The sequence below is a fragment of the Halyomorpha halys genome, unplaced genomic scaffold, assembly GCF_000696795.3.
Source record: "Halyomorpha halys isolate HHAL.00 unplaced genomic scaffold, Hhal_1.1 Scaffold1144.1, whole genome shotgun sequence".
Lineage (NCBI taxonomy): Eukaryota > Metazoa > Arthropoda > Insecta > Hemiptera > Pentatomidae > Halyomorpha > Halyomorpha halys.
In genome coordinates, this window is record NW_027113536.1 from 94,883 (window position 1) to 106,321 (window position 11,439).

The 11,439-nt window shown below is 31.2% G+C and overlaps 1 long non-coding RNA gene across 1 annotated transcript in view; it reads left to right on the plus strand.

Moving 5' to 3' along the window:
* The first annotated feature begins 1,099 nt into the window (after positions 1-1,099).
* Positions 1,100-11,439, plus strand: part of LOC106688506 (uncharacterized) — an 11,146-nt gene continuing 806 nt past the window's right edge. The window contains exon 1 of the long non-coding RNA XR_001344327.2: positions 1,100-1,160. This is a non-coding gene — a long non-coding RNA (uncharacterized lncRNA). The remainder of the gene's footprint in view (positions 1,161-11,439) is intronic.

Below are 11,439 nucleotides of genomic sequence, written 5' to 3' on the forward strand. Positions count from 1 at the left end.
ATCGATAGCATTTTCATCTTCTGCAAATGCGAATACCTAAAAACTGGCCTCTAAGTTATAGAAATAAAAAAAAAAAAATAAATCGATATGGGATCTTAAAATCGATAGCATTTTCATCTTCTGCAAATGCGAATACCTAAAAACTGGCCTCTAAGTTATAGAAATAAAAAAAAAAAAATAAATCGATATGGGATCTTAAAATCGATAGCATTTTCGTTTTGTACTCGACTAAATATGTGAAATGGGACCTTCATACATTATAAATTGAAAGTGGTAAAAAAATAAGTGAATTTAAAAAAAAAATCAAATTTTTCATTCCAATAATTTTTTTTCGATTGAAATAGTATTTTAAATATTCGAATAAAAAAGTATTCGGATTGTTAAAAAAATAAATAAATAACAAAAATAAACCTAAAGTAAAATAAAATCATGAACACAATCATTCCTATTTATATTCTGTTTGGGGAACTCCGAAACGATCTCTTCCCATCACTAGGATGAATATCCATGGCGCTTCTCTCTCACCTTGGTTATTAAAAGCCAGTGCAGGATGAGTGAGGGTGTTAAATTATGCGTATGAATAATAATATGAATATAGTATAATAATATGTTATATTTTAGGGTAATATAAATACTTTCATAGATTGGAGGAAGATACTCCAGGTGGTGGTCAATAAAGGTATCAACATAGTAAAAGAAAACTATTTATTGTTAACCAACTTTTCGCCCTACTTTCCAGGCTGCGTAGGGGATAAATGAGAACACAAGATAAAAACACAATATTGATCCAAATTACTCTCAACTTTTATTTTCAAAAGCTCTCCAACATTTCGGCGCTCAAGCCATTTTCAAACCTATAAACCTATTTTAATGATAAGGTGATAACAGCTGATAACCTTTAACAGATAAGAGTCCTAGCCTGTTAAAGGTAGGTTTTGTTATGAATGATGGTTATAAGTGAAAAATAGAAGATTATTTGTGTAAAAAAGTTTTTAAATTTAAGATATAAAAAGATATGTAAGTAAGTAATCAATTACAATTTTAAAAACAATTTTTGAAGCTGTAATGATGTTATTTTAATATTTAATTTATTTTAAAGACATGACTTGGTCAATTAGCCTCTAGATAAGATTTTGAAGAACAAGACATCAATATTTAAGGTATGGCCAAAGATATCAGTATGTAGTTAAGAAAATAATGTAATTAATATAAAAACAAAATTTTTTAGAGCTTGCCTTCTTGAAAATTTCCTGAGGAGCTTTTGAGAATAAAAGTTGAGAGTAATTTTGATCAAAATTCTGTATGTTAATAATAAGATAAAAACATTTCAGAATTAACAGAACATTAAAAATAAAAGACATTTCAAAACAATTGTTAAGTTTATAAAGTATATAGAAAAACTAAAAATTATAAAATATTAATAATAACAATATGAGGAAATATACATGTTGGTAGACTGGAGACAAGTTGCTAATAAATATAACAAGGTGTGATAAAAGTCTCAATATAGATCTAGACATATAAATTGTAGTAGATTACTCATTGTTGAGAGATAGTATTTTGAGGGCTGGAGTTATGGTGATAAGGGTTGTTGAATAGGTCGGTCATTTTGAAGGTGGCACTGCGGCGGAAAGTAGAACTGTTTGTATCTTGGTGACCCCGTGTTTGTTTATTTATATTGGAAGAAGATAGTAGACCGTATGAAGTAGATAGTAGAAGAAAGATATTCCGGCTGGCGGTCAATAATGGTATCAAAATTGTAAAAGAAAACTATTTATTGTTAACCAACGTTTAACTTATATCTTCCTCAAGGTAGTATCCTTGGTCCCATCCTCTACACCGACTATACAGCTGACATTCCAACCAATCCTAGCACTATTCACACCACGTATGCCGATGACACATGTGTGCTCGCTGTTAATAATAAACCATTAATTGTATCCCAAACTCTCCAATCCCATATCACAGCCCTCGAAGAATGGTGTAGTAATTGGAGGATTAAGATAAATTCCAAGAAATCCCATCAAATCACCTTTATTATTTATTTGTTTATCACCCTACTCTGCCTATTAGACAATACGGGTGTTCACAGCAGTGGGTACAACTCATTGCTACATATGACAAACATTACATAGCTGTGCACACAGCCTGCTCTTGCTACAAAATAAATCTTGCTCTTCTACTAAGGCCTTGATGGTGTAGCTTATTCTCTCCTACCCAAGGAGTAGAGAGTAGAGCCCACAGCCTTCTTCCACCCATACACGAAGGTCTGGTAGTGCGGGTAGTTTTCTTTCTTGATCAGCTCAGGAAGATCGCTCTCAGTCAGAACATAGAGTCCTGTTTCCCTCATCGTCTTGGGCTCTCAGTGCTTCATAGGTGGTACAGGCAAGTACGACGTGCTCGGCGGTCTCAGGAACCTGACAAATTGGGTATAGATGATCGATATTTATCGAGCTTAGCTCGGAAACCCCCATGCCCCCTGAGGAACTGTGAGATTCAGTAGTCGGGCAGGACCCACGTTGATTCTAGGAGTGAACCAACGGTAGCAAAGTACTTCCTTAGGATGACCCCTTTTAAGCAATCCATCCACCATCGATTCCATTCTTGCAAAGTTTCTTCTCGAAGGATCCTCCCAAGGATCATATCAGCTTTACACTTCGTCGTAAACCAACGACTTCTTCCCCTACAGTATCCTTTAATAATACCCCATTTATTCATGTTGAACAGATCCGCTACCTTGGACTACATTTGGACAAACGATTAACCTGGAATCCTCACACAAGACTGAAAAGACAGGAAACTGCACGTCGATTTCGACTATTACAGCACTTACTAGACAAACGTTCTAAGCGTCTAACTCATTACAAAAGACTGATCTACATGACTGTAATAAGGCCAATCTGGACATATGGATTTGAGCTTTGGGCCTCCACTAAATCTTCGAATTCCTCTCATATTCAACCCTTACAATCAAAAATCTTTCGTAAAATCCTCAATGATCCTTACTTTGTCACAAATAAAATTATACAAGAAGACCTTAATATTCCCTATGTGACCGATCTACCCCGAACCAGATATCACTCCTTCCATTATAAGCTCCCTAACCACTCAACCCCCCTAGTTTCTAACCTTGCATCATCTTCCATTCCTGACAATCCCCCGAGACGCCTAAAAAGAAGGTGGCCACGATACCAGCTAATGTAAAATGTCATTAGAGTGCTACCAGTGGGGAGTTGCTCTACACGTCTGTAACACTCCATTTTACGTAAGACCACATTTACTAAATGTATTATGTGAGGTGAAAGGTTGGTTAACAATAAATAGTTTTCTTTTACTATTTTAATTCCTTTAATGACTGCCACCCAGACTTCCTTTAATGATCTTCCTCTAATCTACTTCATACGGTCAACTATATTCTTCCAAATACTTTCATAATTTATAAATCATCATTTATAGAAATTTCGATTTCGAGATTTAGTGCTAAGTTAATCAATCAAGTTCAAATAAGTTTAAAATATTGTAAATAATATTTTAACAATATTCAGTCTTTAGACAACAGTCTTCAATTATTCCTTCCTAAAAATCTCACTGTAACTCATAATACTTATATGTGATACATTAAATGATCTTTTTAGGAATTTTTATTGAAAATAAAATAGAAAAAAATTACGAAAAATGTATATCTTCTTGTCCTTTAAATTTGTCTTTGATTTACCCCACACCTGATAACCTAATCACTTAATATGTCATATGAAATCAACTTATCCCTGAGCTTACCAAACTCTGATTTCAAAACATAATTATTTAGGATTATATTATTCTAGTGATAAAAAGAAGAGTTAGAAAAAAAAGATTGTTCAAATATTTGTAGATATTCCAAAAAAAAATATTTAAAATCCAACTTTCAACTTTTTTCAATTGAATTTCCTCAAACTCCTTCCAGATTTGGCTCTATTTACTTATTATAAGCATTAATAAAAGGATTAGCTATTTTTATATTAGCTAATAAGCAGCAGATAATTTGTGTAGTGGATATTGAAGATTTCATTAGTAAGTTGAAAATAATTATCTGCCAATTTCTCAGTTTGACATTGGCCTGCAAATTGTTTACATGAAAATTTTATAATAACAGAGTTGATTCAGGAAATTTATCTTGATACAAATATTTGTGTTGATTCGACCCTTCCGGACAAAACATATCTAGAATTTATCCAGAATGAGAATCTTTAATCAATTAATCAGAATGTGAAAGTACATAAAAATTAACATCTACTTAGGTGTCAATGTCATCTTCTTTAACTTATTTTAACTATTTTAATGAGCCAACGTTTCGCCCTACGTTGCAGGGCTTCCTCAGGGCTGTTTTGACAGAAGTCCAAGTCAGAACTCAGGAGGTCAGGAACCTTAAATGTTTAATACTATTGAAAACAAAAATTCGAAACTTTCCACAATCTTAATATAGATAATAATTTTACATTCATTGACCCTGACTTTGACTTCTGTCAAAACAGCCCTGACGAAGCCCTTCAGGGCCTCTGAATCATATTATCCATAAATTATTATCTATATTAAAATTGTAAAAAGTTTCGAATTTTTGTTTTCAATAGTATTAACCATTTAAGGTTCCTGACCTCCTGAGTTCTGACTTGGACTTCTGTCAAAACAGCCCTGAGGAAGCTCTGCAACGTGGGGCGAAACGTTGGCTCATTAAAATAGTTGTCACTATTTGATTTTTTTGATTACCGCACCCAGACCATATTCCATTTATTAATTATTTATATATCATTGTTTAGACTAATATTTCTTTGTTTTAATGCTTTTCTCTATAAATCGAGCCCTGGGTCGATAGAAAAAAATAATCGATTGCACTGGTTAATTAAATTACCTATAATACATAAATGTACTTATGGTATACATAATGTTCTTTAAAAAATTGAGCTATTGAAGTTTTTTGTTTCATGATCTATTAAAATTTGGAACTCAGAAATAAATGTAGGACATAATGAATAATAACTTAGAATAAATAATATGATAATACTAACCTATAATCAATGATTAGTTCTTGAAAACAGAATAATCGTAATATTATTTGTTGGTCAATAGATGCACAAATATATTATTTCTTGCTCAATAGATGCACAAATATATCTTATAATGATAAGAAATATATAAACTGGATTAGAAAAATAATTAAAATTGAATCAATAGATTATGAATAGTCTCATTAATATTCTCAATCTATAGCGTATTAAGTAAACTTGAGTTTATAGTTTAGATTCTCTGCATGCCACCTCATTATCATAACCTTCTAAATTGGTGAATGCGTCACTATTGGAAAGGATATCCGATGAGTAATAACAAACAATAATATCTAGTATATCATATCAAGGGGGTCTGTGGTATCTAGTTCTTGTTCTAAATATATAGCAATACATTGCTAAGAGTTATTGATCATTTCATATCAGTCTTCAGTGTATAGAGATATGCAATACAATTAATGATAAATACAGGCAGAAATAAATAATAAAATGATGTTTCTTTAATCCCTATCAGCTCTAGAAACGCTCTCTAGCCAGAACACAGCATTATAAGTGTATGCATGTATAAAAGGGAGAAAAATGGTACATACCTCACAACATTCACTTATCACTCTATACTAAGATTTAAGTTATCAAAATGCAATTCGAAACTGAAATATTGTATTCTTCAATATATTATGTATTTCATACATAGGAAAGCGAAGCGGTCCAAACAGGTTTTATTATTGTTTCGTGAAGTAGTAATTTGTTGTGTAATGAAAGCTGTCTTATAATTGTTCGAATCGTCGGTTGAGTTCTTGTCTTTTAAGTCTAGTATGTGGATTCCACGCTAAAAAGAGTCATATGTCTAGGAAAGAGCCAAGATACCGGCCTGTGTATAAGAAAGCAATTTATTTGGAATTAATATGAACTAGCGGACAGGATCTACGTCAGAGGAGACTACGTAGTAAACAAAATATTAATGACTTATTTCAGAAAATTGAATTTATAGGTTATGTAGTACTGTTGTACTATTATCATATATGATTATGATAGTACAAGAGCCTAAGAGGAGAAAAAAGGCTGTTATCTCAGCCCAATTTTTGATCACTTTGATGAAAACTATGTATAATTACTAGTCAAAATTGTTGAGTCTGCCAAGTATAAGGAGGGGGAATATAAAATGGCCGCTGTTTGAATGCAATAAAATAATTTAATTTTTCATTCGAAGCTCTATAGCTTAAAAAGTAGGAACAACACAAGAAAACCTAAGAGAACGTCATTTAAAGATAAGCAAATTTTCTAAAATATGACCCCTAAAAGAGTTATTTATGTTTAATAGTTCTCGAGATGTAGCTTTTTTAAAAAGCAACATTTCATGAAAATGTTATATGGGACGCACTGAAAGATCAGTAGTTAGTGAATTTATTTTGAAAAATCTATATCTCAAAAACCATTTGACGTACAGATGTCTATTAGCATTCAAATTAAAGCTAGTTTAATGAGCTATAAAGTATTTTATGATGTTTATCTTTGTAGGAGTAATGGTTTTCATGAAATTTGCTAATATAAATTGATTTATAGTTGTTTGGACAAATTTTTATTTGCCAAATTTATATTCGTATGTGAATATCATAAAAACTACTACCCCTACGAAGATAAGCCTCATGAACTACTTTATAGTAAATTAAATTTCCTTTATTTTGAGAGTTGGCAGACATATGTGCGTCTTATGAATCTAGAGATATATTATTTTCCAAAATCCAACATTTTATACGAACAACTATAGAAATTAACATTTTGTGAGTTTATTTTGCCAAATATCATAAACACTACTAGTCTTACTAAGATAAAAATTTTTAACTATTTTATAGTAAATTTAACTAGCTTTAATTTGAGCGCTGGCAGACATCTGTATTTCTGAAATGAAGTTTTTCATAAATCACACTTATTGTCCGAACAACGATAAATCAATTTATTTTAGCATATATCATGAAAACTACTATTCCTACGAAGGTAAAAGTCATAAACTTCTTACATAAACATAATAAATAGTCCATTATACTAGCTTTAATTTGAGTGCTAATAGATATCTGTACATCACATAGTTCCTGAGATATAGATTTCTCAAAATAAATTAACAAAACTACTAATCTTTCAGTACATATATTAGAAATTTTGCTTTTTAAAAAGCTATATCTCGAGAACAATTGGACGTAAATAGCTTTTTTAAGGCTAATATTTCAGCAAATTTACAAATAATGTGCTCTTAGGTTTCTAGTGTTGTTGGTAGTTTTTAAGATACAGAGTTCCTAATGAAGAAGTAGTATTTTTTAAGGTTATGAAACAGGTGGCACTTTTTATTCCCCTACCTATACTTGGCAGACTCATCAATTTTAACTATTAATTACACATAGTTTTCATTAAAGTAATCAAAAATTGGGGTGGGATAACTGCCTTTTTTACTTCCCGTCTCTTGTACTATGTGAACCGAATCCAATTCATGCTAAAGATAAGCAATACTAGCCGAAATCAGTTGTAATTTCTGTCTGTACCCTCAGGATTGGACCTTAAACTGTTATTTATGTAACGCAAAACCATTTGCTTAGAGCTGGACACCTATCGTCCCATCAGGAGGTATAATATTTTTTTGTTTCCTTTTTTGTTGTTTAATATTATTAAACAAAAACTGACGTTTTTGTTCTACTGCTTTATTCAAACGAATTTGGATAGCCCATCTTGTGTATAATGTTTGTTATTAGTTTATATAAACGATCTGTTTTGTAAACTAATAACAACTAATATTATATATAATTATTAAATTATATATAATTATATATAATTATATATTATACAACTAATATTATAAAATACTAACAACTAATAAAAACTAATAACTTATCATTTTTATAAAATTACTACAATTGATTATCTATTTCATGTATTTCACAAGCTAACTCTATTTGTACGGGGGTTGCCTCATAAATAAATTAATATTATTATTATTATCACTAATATATTTAAAAACCATTTAATCAAACACCGGATAAGAGGGTAAATCGCTCTATTGTAGATCTTTGGGACATCAAGTTTAATCATTTTGGAATTTCATTCAAAAATACAAGATAAAAATATATCTTTAATTGGTTCATTTAGAACGCTTACAAAATCATTAATTGCTCATTCTGTGTTTTTTTAATGATAATATAATGGCGATAAACATGACTAATTCTAAAGTAATATGATATTTGAAGTGTTTACTTAGTGCGATTACTTAGTAATGACTGTTGATAAAAAAACTTTTTTTATATCGATTTATTGAATTATTATCTATAACATCATACTTAGTATTTTAGAAAAATGGTGATTTCTCATTCACTTACCTATATACAGTAAGGTGAAGCATTAATATTGTGAAAATTTTCGAATTTTAATTTTCAATGGTATTAAACATTTTAAGGTTTCTGGAACCCGATATTATTCCTTCCGTTATATACTCCCTAACCACCCAAACCCACTAGTTTCTAACCTTGCTTCCTCTTCCATTCCTGGCAATCCTCCCAGGCACCTGAAAAGAAGATGCCCTCGTGACCTTATATTGTAAAATGTTTTTAGAGTTCGACTAGTTAGTAGTAGGGGGGGGGGGTAGTTTATCTACATGCTGCATCATATCATTATAATTATGTCATTATGATCAAATTTACTTGTTGTATTTTTTATACAGTTGTAAATATCAATAAATAAATTTTAAAAAAAATTTTCTGAGTACCTGAGTTCAAATAACTAAGTTTTATAAATTGGTCAGCCTTTGTGTACGTGTGTTTTCTTACGTGTACAGCCTAGTTAAAAAAACAATAATTTGCAGGAAACTGAAATATTGTATTTAAGTGAAGTTTGTACCTCAGGGTAGTATCATTGGTCCTATCCTTTATACAGTTTTTACAGCTGACATCCCAACCCATCCTAACACTATTCTCCTATGGTGCCAAAACTGGAGGATTAAAATTAATTCCAATAAATCCCACCAAATCACATTTACTCTTCGTCGTAAAGCTTCGTCTTGCCCTACAGTATCTTTTAATAATACCCCGCTTATTCCTGTTGAAGAGATCCGTTACTTAGGACTAAATCTGGACAAACGGCTGGCATGGAATCCTCACACAAGACTGAAAAGACAGGAAACTGCTCGTCGATTCCGACAATTACAACATTTACTAGACAAACGGTCCAAACTTCCAATCCATTACAAAAGACTGATCTACATGACTATTATAAGGCCTGTTTGGACATACGGAGTTGAGCAATGGAGCTCCACTAAACCATCTAATTCCTCTCGAATCTAATTCTTACAGTCCAAAATCCTTCGTAAAATCCTTAATGCTCCTTACTTTGTCACAAATCAAATCATCCATCAGGACCTCAATGTTCCCTATGTTGCCGATTTGGCCAGAACCAGATACCAATCCTTCCATAATAAACTTCCTAATCATCCAAACCAACTCTTTTCTAACCTGGCTTCTCCTTCACTACCTAATAATCCTCCTAGACGTCTGAAAAGAAGATGGCCTCGAGATCTCCTCCTTTAGAAATGTTTTTGGAGTTCTATCAATGGGTATATTCTCCACATGTTTTTATCATTTTATAATATCACTTACAGCAAATATACTTGATGTGTATATATGTATACAGTTGTAAATATCAATAAATAAATTATTTAAAAAAAAAAAAAAGTGAAGTTTATAATTCGCTAAAATTAACTTTCCGGAAGCGTCTCTTTATATAGTCGTTTCTCATTTTTTTACCATTTTTAAAAAACGCCTCTAATGAAATGTATTAAACCCGCATTATGTAAAATTAGATTATCTTTAATATCAGGTGAAGGGTCAGGGGTTCAGTACTTTGTAAGGAAGTAATTATTATCTGTTACCTGTAGCCGTTGAGTCAGCCCTGTGGGTTCGGGAGACCTCTGGGGTCCACACAGCCTTTTTAATTGGTTGAAAATCTGGCGGTCGAGCGTGATTCCGACCAAATCACCTCCTTTCACAACCGTTGGTCTAGTAACAGTACTCCCTAACAAAGTACTGAACCCCTGACCATTCATGGGTTATAGCTGTATAGATTTAATATCAGGTAGGTTTCATTTTAATTGATTAAAAAAAAACTCTCCAGTATCTTCAATTCTTTAATATCTTTAATCTTATTCTTTAATATAATTAACCAAATTTCATTGTTGGTGGCAATAAACGAATGATAAATATTAGACTTTCGTTATTATATAACTAAATTAAAAAAAATAAATGTTTTCGTTTTTGTTTGTTCGTTTTTTTATGTTTGTTATAACAATAATTTTACCTTCGGTATCCTGTTTATGTAATAAATACTGTATTGAAGAACATAATATTCCAGTTTCGAATTGCATTTTGATTACTTAAATCTCAATGTAGAGTGATAAGAGTATGTTGTGGGGTATGTACCATTTTTCTTCCTTTTATATATGATCACTTATAATGCTGTGTTCTGGCAAGACAGCGTTTCTAGAGCTGATGGGGATTAAAGAAACAGCATTTTATTATTTATTTCTGCCTGCAGTTATCTCTATTTATAATGTATATCTCTATACACTGAAGACTGATTGGAACTGACCTATAGTTCTTAGACTTGCTATATATTTAGAACAAGAACTAGATACCACAGACCCCCTTGATATGATATACTTGATATTATTGTTTGTAATTATTCATCGGGTATCCTTTCCAATAGTGACGCGTTCACCAATTTAGAAGGCTATGATAATGAGGTGGCATGCAGAGATCCTAAACTATAGATTCAAGTTCACTTAATACGCTATAGATTGAGAATATCAATGAGACGATTTATCTTCTATTGATTCTAATTTAATTATTTTTATAATCCACTTTGGTTGAAGATATATTTTTGCATCTATTGCGTAAGAAATAATATTACGATTATTCTGTTTTCAAGAACTAATCATTGATTATAGGTTAGTATCATCATGTTATTAATTCTAAGTTATTATTCATTATGTCTTACATTTACTTTTGAGTTCAAAATTTTAATGGATCATAAAACCAAAACCTCCAAAAGCTCAATTTTTTTTAGAACATTATTTATACCATAAGTACATTTATGTAATATAGGTAATTTAATTAACCTGTGCAATCGATTATTTTTTTAATCGAACCAGGTCTCGATTTATATGACAACTATTTTAGTAAAATTAGTACATTAATAAAATTTATTAAATTAGTAAAATAATAACAACTATTTTAATGAGCCAAAGTTTCGCCCCACGTTGCAGGGCTTCGTCAGGGCTGACAGTCAAAATCAGAACTCAGGGGCTCAGGAACCTTAATTGTTTAATACCGTTGAAAAATAAAATTCTTAATATAGATAATAATTT